We start from the raw sequence: 12,591 nt of genomic DNA, 5'->3' as shown, positions 1-12,591 counted from the left end.
TTACTAAACTAAACTATACTAAACTAGATGTTCACTGCGTAGGAGTATGCGTGGGTAGCCAGTGTGTTTATTTGAGTCCAATGATGTTCTGAGGTCAAGTGTGTTTCTGATCTTTGATGTAGCATGAGAGACCTCATTAAACAAATAATCAGATTAAAGAACACTCTTCATTGCTGCAATGGTCATTAAGTGAATGCTGCTGGCCAGTGAGACCTGTATCAGTACTGCACCATAATGGCACTTTGAGTGTCCCAATGTAATAAATCCAATGTTCTTATCGCAATAGATACAAAATGCTGGAGTAGCTCAGCGAGTGAGGCAGCATTTCTGGAGAGAAGGAATGGGCGATGTTTCGGGTCGAGACCCTGCTTCAGACTTTTAGAGTTTTTTTAGCAATGGTACATAACGGCATCTCTAAAAAGTTAGAAACTAGATTTTCAACTTTTTAAATCTTTTCGTACATAATACCACAATGAAATTCTCACGCTGCAGCAATGATAGGCTTCTAAGTGGGATTTACACAGATAAATAAAATAATCAAAACTGTAATAATATGCTTAGTTTTCAGTTTAGAGATACAGCATGGAAACAGGCCCTTCAGCCCACTGAGTCCACGCCGACCAATAATTAGTTCTATCCTACACTCTGGGAACAATTTAGAGAACCCAATGAACCTACAAACATGCACATGTTTGCAATGTGGGGGGGAACCGGATTACCTGGAGAAAACCCACGTGGTCGCAGGGAGAACGTGCAAACTCCATACAGACAGAACCCGGGTCTCTGGCGCTGTGAGGCAGCAACTCTACTGCTGCGCCACCGTGCCACTCGTCCCTGACATCATGTATTGATTGATGTTATACATATACCGAGAGGTACATTGTTGATAAATATAGCTTGATTTTGAAGTAATATGCATACCGGCGCTTTTCTGTCTACAAAACAAAGCATTGAATAAGTCTAATAAGGAGACTACAGAGAGTGGTAGACACTGCCCGGTCCATCACATGTACTGGCCGTCCCATCACTGAAGGGTCTACAGGAGGCGCTGCCTCAAAAATGCAGCCAACATCATCAAAGACCCACACCACCCTGGCCACGCTCTCATCTCACTGCTACTTTCGGGAAGAGGGTACAAGAGCCTGAAAACCATGACCTCCAGGTTCAAGAACAGCTTCTTCCCAATCATCATCAGGCTCTCGAACACTGCACACTATCCTCTAGAGTGAATTACAATGGCCTTTGGTTGCACTGTAGACTTTGTGTGTTATTTTGGCAGTAATATTGCCGTTATTTATTTATTGATTTTTGTGATTGCTATGAATTTATCTGTTTGTTATTGTGTTTCCAGGCCTGTAATGCTGCTGCAAGTATGAATTTCATTGTTCCGTTCTCGGTACATAGACAATTAAACACGTTTGACTTGACTCTTGACAAATCTTGTATTGTTGCAGTAATGTTTTGTTGTTTTGCAATATTTTTCTTTTCACTGTCTTGCAGTATTTATGTGTAATTTATATATAACTGATATTTTTTGTGCGTTGCCCGACTGTGATGCTGCAGCAAGCAGGATTCTCATTGTACCTGTCCCCCACCGTATTTGGCCATATGACAATTAACTCATTGGAAACCAATGCTATGCATTTAACACCCCCTTTCTTCAACTTTTCACTATTTGATCTACTAAAAGCACGAATAGATTTCTGGAAATACATGATTCTCACTGCAATTATTCACCCAAAATTCACCATAGCAAAGGATGACCCTATTGATGTATACATTTCAGTTTGGAGTTATAGAATTTCACATCAAGAGACAGCAGAAATCTGATTGCTTCTTCCCTCTTGAAGCAATTCACTCATAAATTGAGATCAATTTGTTCAGGACATTGTTATCATTTTAGTCCCAATTCATTACTTTGACCAATGGAATTATTAGGAGAGCTTTTCATTTAAGGAATTGATTAAAATTTGAGTGCACACTTTTGTACTTAGTGTTTATTGTAGCGTTAGTATCTGAATAGTAATATTGGAATGTTACTTCAGAGTCAAGAGTCAAGAGTGTTTAATTGTCATGTGTACTGACAACAGAAGAATGAAATTCTTACTAGCAGCAGCTTAACTGGCCCGTAAACAAGCTTCACATAACACCGCCTATTGTATTTAAAATTGTATTTTTGTTTAGACCTGGGTTTTTGTGAAAAGCACTTTGGGTTGCATTCAATTGTATAAAAAGTGCTATACAAATAAAGTTATTATTATTATTATTATTCCTCAGTCATATTGTTACTGCTCAGTCATATCTGTCGCTGCTTTTAATAAGCCCAGCCGAAAAGCCCTGTCCCACTGTACGAGTTCATTCAAAGAGCTCTCCCGAGTTTGCCCTGATTCGAACTCGGAGATTTACGGTAATGGCCGCTCGTCGGTACTCGGTGCTCTCGTGGACATTTTTCACCATGTTGAAAAATCTTCCCGAGTCTTATCACGTTTCCCGAGTACCTGCCGTTAGCGTTACGAGCCGCAAAGAGACGTCACCGAGCTCCGACGTACCCGCTACGTACATTCTACGTGATCACCACGAGTATGATTTTTTTTAACTCAGGAGAGCTCTTGAATGAACTCGTACAATGGGACAGGGCCAATAGGGTTATACACTGGATTCAACAGATATATTTCATCAGGTATTTTAATTATATTTAATATTTCTTCACTGTGTGTGTGGATCATTGTATGTGCCATGATTCTGCTCAGCTCATAAGTAACCTCCAAACTCTTGCTTGATACATTTGAGGAAATTCACACAAACTGAACATTCTCCACTGACAAAGTACACACCATCCATAACATATAACACATAACAATTACAGCACGGAAACAGGCCATCTCGACCCTTCTAGTCCGTGCCGAACACATAATCTCCCCTAGTCCCATATACCTGCGCTCAGACCATAACCCTCCATTCCTTTCCCATCCATATAACTATCCAAATTATTTTTAAATGATAAAAACGAACCTGCCTCCACCACCTTCACTGGAAGCTCATTCCACACAGCTACCACTCTCTGAGTAAAGAAGTTCCCCCTCATGTTACCCCTAAACTTCAGTCCCTTAATTCTCAAGTTATGTCCCCTTGTTTGAATCTTCCCTACTCTCAGTGGGAAAAGCTTTTCCACGTCAACTCTGTCTATCCCTCTCATCATTTTAAAAACCTCTATCAAGTCCCCCCTTAACCTTCTGCGCTCCAAAGAATAAAGCCCTAACTTGTTCAACCTTTCTCTGTAACTTAGTTGCTGAAACCCAGGCAACATTCTAGTAAATCTCCTCTGTACTCTCTCTATTTTGTTGACTAAATCCACTGCTTCATGTTCTTCCTCCACTTCCACTGCAACTTTATCTCACGTATTGTTTAGTATAAGGCACAGGGCTCTATCGTCTCATTCAGAAATCCTTCTAAAGTATGTGGATGTAATTCATCAGAATGGTGTTTTAGTTTAGGTTTAATATTGTCACATGTGCTGAGGTACAGTGAAAAGCTTTGTTTGGCATGCTACCTAAACAGATCAGGTATAGGTGTAGGAACAAACTGCAGATGCTGGTCTATACCAAAGGTAGACACAAAATGCTGGAGTAACTCAAGGGCCTGTCCCACGAGCATGCGACTCCATGCGGCAAGCGCGACCTAAAGGGACTGCATGCGGCAATCGCGACCAAACCAGAAGCGGGGTCCACGCGGAGGTCGAGTGAGTGACATGAAGTTCGAGCGTAGTCTGCGGGAAGTTCGCGCGTGATGTACGGTGTCGAGGCGGCTGCGGGCCGGCAGGCCGTTGCCGCGCGGAATTTTTGAACACGGTCAGTTTTTCGGAGCCCCGTGCGATGTCGGGACCAGCTCCACACAACTCCATACGGATCCGGCGATCGAAGTGGGACCGGCCCCGCGAGGCCGTATGGCTCAAGCGACCACGTTAGGTCGCGCTTGCCACATGGAGTCGCATGCTCGTGGGACAGGCCCTTTAGGTCGCGCTTGCCGCATGGAGTCGCATGCTCGTGGGACAGGCCCTTCAGGCAGCATCTCTGGAGAAAAGGATTCAGATAATACTGTACATAAGTACAATTAAGTCAGGGCTGCCAACATTGGGTGAGAGTTGAGAGTGAGAAATTGCGAGGGTGCGTAGTGACCGAGGGGGGGAGGGTGTGGGAGGGGATGTTCCTCCTCCCATAGTAGGCTCCGGAGGCGGCACCAACGTCCCCAATCACCCGGTCCGCTCCTGGCTCCGGACCGGGGTTAAAACTCCATGGGGTGTGGACAGAGCGGTCGACGGACATAGAGCCGCCGGAGGTGAGGGTGGGAGGTGTGTGCCGTGCCTCAGGGGGAGAAGGGGGAGGGGGGTTGGTGCTGGGACCACCGCCGGCGTGTCTCACCTATCACACCATCTGCATGGGAGAAACGAAACTACTTTTTTCCCCCTAAAATCATCCCACAGGCCGGTAGTTTGATAGCCCTGCTTTAAACCAATCCCCTCTAGTGCTTGAATCACATATCCTGGGAAAAAGACTATGCATTCACCTGATATTCCCCTCATGGTTTTTACTCACCTCTAAAACAATTTTTGCTTTATTTTGAACTTTCAGCACCCGCAGATATTTCAGCGTGAGAAATTTTGTGATCAGCGTGAGAGCATGAGAATTTTGTGAAATGCATGAGTCTCACGCTCAATGCGTGAGAGTTGGCAGTCCTGCTAATAATGCAAACATTTTATGCAAGTTCCAATTGTTTGGACAAAAATCGCTTATCACTGCTTTAATACAGTTAAGTTACTTTAAGACCATTTCAGAAATGATGGCACTCAACAAACAATCAACTAACAAATTAAAGCAAACTAAAAAGAAATAACATGTTCCCTTTCCTGACTCGATCTCATAAGTACTTTAACGCTGTTAACAGAGCAAAGGGATATTAATCTCAAGAATCAAAATGGGGAAAGTGGGGGCAATTTTGCTTAAATGGTAATTCTAAGCCCATTCAGATCTTCATAGAGTCAGAGTTATACAACATGTACATGGTTGGCCCAATTTGTCCATATTGATCAAGTTGGCATTCTGCGTGCCCAGGGACTAGCTGCCATTCCCGGATCAGCTCGCGTCCCAGGGACTGGCTGCAGTTCTCAGGTCGGCTCGCCTGCCCCGACCCAGCGAAAACGAATTGAAAAAAAACGTGTTTTTTCGGGTTATGGGCAGGATTCAGGCCGTGTGCCGTAGGTTGCCGAACCCTGTCCTAGATGTTTGGCCTCATTGTGGTCCTCCCCATGTTTTACAACTGATTCCCCTGGTTAGTTCTATCTCCGGCTGCTTCATGTTGTCGGCGGCTGCACATCCAACCAAGAAAGAAGAGAAGAGAAGAGATGCGACGTCACTCACAGCCGCCAACTGACGCGCTTCCCCAAACTGCACAGATCGCTGTGATGTGGCGCAAAGAGACAAACTGGACAGGGACTGAAGACAGCGTGAGAATTCTGTCATCAGCGTGAGAATTGGCTGAAATGCGTGACTCTCACGCTCAAAGCGTGAGAGTTGGCAGCCCTGTCTAAGGCCAGGATGTGACAACAGAAGCCCAGGGAGACACATACACAAAGGAAGACACGCACACACACACACACACACACACACACACACACACACACACACACACACACACACACACACACACACACACACACACACACACACACACACACACACAGGGAGACAGACACACACACACACACACACACACACAGGGAGACAGACACACACACACAGGGAGACACACACACACACACACACACACACACACAGGGAGACACACACACACATACACACACAGGGAGACACACACACACACACACAGGGAGACAGACACACACACACAGGGAGACACACACACACACACACACACACACACACACACACACGGAGACAGACACACACACACACACACACACACAGGGAGACAGACACACACACACAGGGAGACAGACACACACACACAGGGAGACACACACACACACACACACACACAGGGAGACAGACACACACACACACACACACACAGGGAGACAGACACACACACACAGGGAGACAGACACACACACACACACATAGGGACACACACACACACACACACACACACACAGGGAGACACACACACACACGGGGAGACACACACACACACAAACACACAGGGATACACACACAGGGATACACACACACACACACAGGGAGACACACACAGGGAGGCGCACACACACACACACACACAAGGGGACACACACAGGGAAACGGACACACACACACCTTTCCTTCCCCCCTCCATCCTCCCCCTCCCTCACTCTTTCCTCCCCTTCCTCCCTCTTTCCTCCCCCCCATCCCTCCCTCTTTCCTCCCCCTCCCTCTCTTTGCCTCCATCCCTCCCTTTTTTTCTTTCTCTCTCTCTCTTTCTCCCCTCCCTCTCTTTCCCCGGCCTCCCAATGGGGAGTCTGGCGGGCACGGTGTAGCGTGGATTGGCGGCGCTGGCGCTGCCGTGTGAGTTGAAGGGCAGGAGGGAGGGAACGAGCGAGGTTGCCGCGGCAGCCGGAAGCTCAGCTCTCGCAGACGGCGCACAAAAGCGCTGACACCCGCTGCCCGGGACCTACGCGCTTCCCCAATCCGTGCAGATCGCTGTCATGTGTCGCAAGGAGACAAACTGTGCAGCAAAGATCCTACAGCTCCGCTATAGGATCTTTGCTGTGCAGGGACTGAAGACAGCGTGAGAATTCTATCTTCAGCGTGAGGGCGTGAGAATTGGCTGAAATGCGTGAGTGTCACGCTCAAAGCGTTTTTTTAAAATCAATATAAAGTGCAAACAGAAAGTGGTCAAGATTAGACTTTTAATTATATAGAAGGCAAGGCAACTTTAATTAAACAAGGCAACTTTAGGCAACACAGCTTTAGCATTTCCAAACCAAAGGCAACACAGCTGTAGCATTTCCAAACCAAAGGCAACACAGCTTTAGCATTTCCAAACCAAAGGCAACACGGCTTTAGAATTTCCAAACCAAAGGCAACACAGCTTTAGCATTTCCAAACTATATTTTCAAACCACATTAAGGGCACTGACAGGTCAGTAAAACCACTCACAGTTTAGTAGACATGTGTTCAGTGTTATTCACAGCTCAGACTGAGAGACGTGACCCTATTGCTTCCCCCATCTTGCACTCAACACTTCCGGTTTTTATAGTCCCTACAGAAGGGGCGTAGCCCTCAGGAGAGAGAATCTCAACATCTTTTAAACACTAATAACTCTTTTATTTTTAATCGATGGAAAAAATCCTCTTTTCCTGCGCAGCGGAGGGGGACTGAGTAAGATGGACAAAAATCACAGCCGTAAGTGGCAGCATTTTTTCTAAAATCAATATATAGAACAACAGGAAGTGGTCAAGATCTGACTTTTAGTAATATAGATATGATCACACTCATTATTACTGGAGAAAAAAAGAGGCTAAAGCAGAAGAAGTCCTCTGGATTGCATTGGAAATTGCTACAGACACTGAGAATACAATGTATGTGGTCGTTCAAAGTTCCCAATTTCCAGAAAGGTCCCAGAGAATGAAAAATGCCTTTGTAATATGACATGAGTGAGGTTTTAGAGGTGGCATAAATTACATAAGTATTCAATGGTGTGAGCATGTTCAGCATACATGCACATAGATTCAGACAAACTTACAAACCTCTATACAAATACAATTTTCTCTGTACATATATCTGAGAAAATTGTATTTTAATCCTTTGAAAGTAAACATTTTTCCTCTTGAAGCTCATATACGAGAATTAATAACAGGGAACAAGAAAGTTCCTTGTAGTTGGAAAGTTACTAGAGGGTATTCTGAGGCATTTGGATGGATGACAAGGTGCCACATAAGAGACTATTGCTAAAAATAAAAAATTATGGGATTGGGGGTAATATATTAGCATGGGTAGAGGATTGGCTAACGAATAGGAAGCAGAGAGTGGGGATAAATGGTTCATACTCGGGATGGCAACCGGTAACTAGCGGGGTTCCGCAAGGGTCGGTGCTGGGACCCCAGTTGTTCACAATTTATATAAATGATTTGGAGGAGGGAACCAAGTGTAATATATCAAAATTTGCGGACGATACGAAAATGGGAGGGAAAGTAGGGGATGAGGAGGATAGGAAGAGTCTGCAAAAGGATATAGATAAGCTAGGTGAGTGGGCAACAACTTGGCAGATGAAATTTAATACTAATAAATGTGAAGTCATTCACTTTGGGGAAAAAAATGATAGGGCAAGTTATTTTCTAAATGAGGAGGAGCTGCGTTGTAATGCAACGCAAAGGGATCTAGGGGTATTAGTACATGAATCACTAAAAGTCAGTATGCAGGTGCAGCAAGCAATCAGGAAGGCCAATGGAGTTTTGGCCTTTATTGCTAGGGGGATTGAGTATAAAAACACGGAGGTCTTGCTGCAGCTGTACACGGTATTAGTGAGACCACATTTGGAATACTGTGTACAGTTCTGGGGTCCATACTTAAGAAAGGATGTACTAGCCCTGGAGACAGTGCAGCGAAGGTTTACAAGATTAATTCCTGCAATGAGGGGATTGACATATGAGGAAAGGTTAAGTAAGCTGGGACTCTACTCTTTGGAGTTTAGAAGAATGAGAGGCGATCTCATTGAAACGTATAAGATCGTGAGGGGCCTTGATCGGGTGGATGCACCGAGGATGTTCCCAATGATCGGGGAGGCTAGAACTAGGGGACATAGTTGCAGAGTGAGGGGGGGCTCTTTTAAAACTGAGATGAGGAAGAACTTCTTCACCCAGAGGGTGGTTAGTTTGTGGAATTCACTGCCCCAGGGAGCAGTGGAAGCAGAAACGTTAAATATATTTAAGTCAAAAATAGATGTTTTTTAGCTGCCAAGGGGATAAGGGGCTACGGGGAGAGGGCAGGGATATGGACCTAGGTATGGTTAGTATAGTAGACCTGAGTGATCTCCTGGACAAGTGTCGATCGCCTGGATTGGGGTCGGAGAGGAATTTCCCGGATTTTTTTCCCGAATTGGACCTGGGTTTTTATCCGGTTTTTTGCCTCCCCCAGGAGATCACGCGGTTCTTGGGGTGGAGAGGGGTGATAGCGGTATAAAGGGGAGGGTAGTGTCTTGTGTTCTGTGTCTTGTGTCTACTGTTTGTGGGTAAGTGTGTCTGTTTAGTGTTCAGCCATGAGTGAATGGCGGTGCGGGCTCGACGGACCTGGTGGTCTACTCTCGCACCTACTTTCTATGATTCTATGATTCTATGAAAGCGTGAGATTTGGCAGCCCTGATTAAGTCAAACTCAAGTTCGATAGGCAGAGCAAGGGGAATATACAGTGCAGAATATAGTTCTCAACGTTGTAGTGCATCAGTTCCGTAGATAGAGTCCAATGTCCACAATGGGGTAGAGGTGAATCAGACAGTACCCAAGCTTATGGAAGGACCGTTCAGAAGCCCGATAACAGAGGGGATGGAGCTGTTCCTGAGATAACAGAGGGGAATAAGTTCTATTTGAGTTTCATTTGTGTCCTTAATAGAGCCTTATTCCTGGATGAAATGAGTATATTTCTGTACTTATCTCGTTAATCAATATTATGTTTACCTCTTTCATCACCCTGCTAAATACCAAAACATGTTAATGTTCTGATATTATCACTGTCTCTCTGTGGTATTATTCATGGACTTCAGATTTGCTGATGACTTTATCATGAAGTAGCTCAATAAACATCTTCTGAAAGGCCACATCAGCCCCATTTCCCTCTGTGACATCAACAAAAAAACATGCAGTACAATAAGTGAATAAAGTTTTCTTATTTGACATTTCCAGGACAGCTTTTCTCCACTAATCCCCTCTTATCTGAGTCACTACTTATTTTGTTTCCAGCTGTATCGCACCAACGTTGTAGTAGGTTGTTCTCATAAAAAAAAGAGATTAATTAAAATTAAATAATTTAGAACGAAGCAAAGGCTTTATTTCTAGAAACCAATTGAATATGTTACATTGGATAATATTAAAATTCAAAAAGGCACATGTCCAAAAGATGGAGAATGGAAATAATGTTTAATTATAACCTTCAGACATGAGGAACTGCAGGTATTGTAGTGTAGAACACAAAGTGCCGGAGTAACTCAATGGGTAAGGCAGCATCTCTGTAGGACATGGACAGGCAACGTTGTGTGTCACAACCTTGTGAAGTAAGGGGTTGTGGGAGAGGACAAAACTGTCGTGATCCAGTACAGGTGTAGTATTTTGATAGTGATGGGCGCAAAGCTTTGACAGTGGAGTCTACAGAGATGGGAAGAGAAATATGTGGAACGGAGACCTGTTGATGCAGGGAATTGCAGGTTTTGTGTTTAATTATCCATGAAGAAAGTGATGAAGAATTTCAAATTAAAGAAATGATGTATTCCTATTGCTGATAAAATATGTTTTATTAAAAACAAAAGATACATACTAATCAAAGAGCAGAAATCAACAGTCCCTGGAGATACTGTAAATATTAAATTTCACAATGATTGACCATGGGTTATTATTTCTTGAATCTGGTATATCTAAGTCAAAGCCAATATAATGGGTCAAAGTTATTGACATATGGTTAGGGCATTAGAATCATTCAGCACAGAAACATGCCCTTTGATCCCTCTCATCCATGTTGACCAAGGTGCCCCATCCAAGCTTGTCCCATTTGCCCATATTTTTCCCTGTAAACTTTACTTATCCTTGTACCTGTCCAACTGCTTCTAAAATGTTGATATTGTCCCAGCCTCAACCACCTCCTCTGGCAGCTCGTTCCATCCCAACCACGTGGGCAAATATAACTAACTTTGCTGTGTTATCTGTACGACAAATTATCTTGTAATTTTGTTTTTCATTGACCAGTAATCTAATTGCTTAAATATGTAATTTAATGGAAAATATGATGCTCTAATGGGATGTTTATTATAATTGATAATTTCTTGCATATTTATAAAATAATTGATGATTTACTTATTTTTTTCTAACTATGATAGTTTATAAGAATACATGTTATAAATTAGTAATTAGTTACAAAAGCATTCATATAATTACTGTATGAGCAAGAAACAAACTGCTGGAGGAACTCAGCAGGTCAGGCAGCATTTGTGGAGGGAATGGACAGGTGGCATTTTGGGTCTGGACACTTCTTCCAACTGATGGAATAGAGGGGAAGAAAGCTGGAAAAGGGAGGTGGGAGCAGGACAAACCCTGGTAAGTGATAGGTGGATAGACACAGTGTGTAAGAAGGAACCGCAGATGCTTCTTTAAACCGAAAATAGACACAAAAAGCTGGAGTAACTCAGCGGGACAGGCAGCATCTCTGGAGAGAAGGAATGGGTGACGTTTTGGGTTGAGGCCCTTCTTCAGATGTGATAGGTGGATACAGGCGATGGGCAGATGGGTGGAATAAGTAATAAAGACAAGAAGTGAAAAGGAGACAAAAGAGCGTCAGATAAGGAGAGAAGAGGAGGGGTGAAATGTAAAACTGGAGGGAGGGATATGGGTGGAATAAGAGAGGGGAATAAAAGGAAAATGGGAAAATGAGAGATGTGAGGGGGCGGGGGTAGTGTAAGGAGGAGGAGGGGAAAGGAATAGGGTGACAGCAGTATAGGAAGTAAAGTGAAGTGAAACCTCTATCACCTGTATCCACCTATCACTTGCCAGACTTTGTCCTGCCCCCCACCTCTCTTTCCCAACTTTCTCCTCCCATCTCCAACAGTCTGAAGAAGAGTCTCGACCTGAAACATTGCCCATCTATTCCCTCCACAGATGCTGACTGACCCGCTGAGTTTCTCCAGCACTTTGTTTATTGCTCAAGATTCCAGCATCTGCAGGTTATTGTGTCTCCATTCATACTATTGTATTTACAAATTAATAGAAACTAATTGATGTAAATAGTTTGGATTATTTTTGAAATACATTCATTTAAAGGTTAGTGGATCATGAAAATCACAAGCAGAAAATGGGATGTTTTTTATTTGATTTGTTACAAACTAACATAATATTATTCTCATGACAATAGTATTTGTTGCAAAAGGCATTACCGTATCAGCCTGGTTCCTATAAAGACTCTATCCCCTACTCCCAATTCCTCCGTCTACGCCGCGTCTGCGCCCAGAATGAGGTGTTCCATACTGGATCATCGAAGATGTCCTAATTCTTTAAGAAACGGGGGTTCCCCTCTTCCATTAATAATTATAGATGAGGCTCTCACTAGGGTCTCCTCGATATCCTACAGCTCCGCAGAGTCCCCCTTGTCCTCACCTTCCACCCCATCAGCCATACAGCATATAATCCAACATTTTCGCCCCCTCCAATGGGATCCCACTACTGGCCATATCTTCCCACCCAAACCACCCCCTCCCCAGGTATTTTTCCCTGCAACCGCAGGAGATGCAACACCTGTCCCTTTAGTTCCCCCCTCAACTCCATCCAAGAACCCCAACAGTCTTTCCAGGTGGGGCAGAGTTTCACTTCCACCTCCTCCAACCTCATCTACTGTATCCGCTGTT

The sequence above is a fragment of the Amblyraja radiata genome, chromosome 14 (genome assembly GCF_010909765.2).
Source record: "Amblyraja radiata isolate CabotCenter1 chromosome 14, sAmbRad1.1.pri, whole genome shotgun sequence".
NCBI lineage: Eukaryota > Metazoa > Chordata > Chondrichthyes > Rajiformes > Rajidae > Amblyraja > Amblyraja radiata.
Note: the sequence above shows the minus strand (reverse complement) of the source record.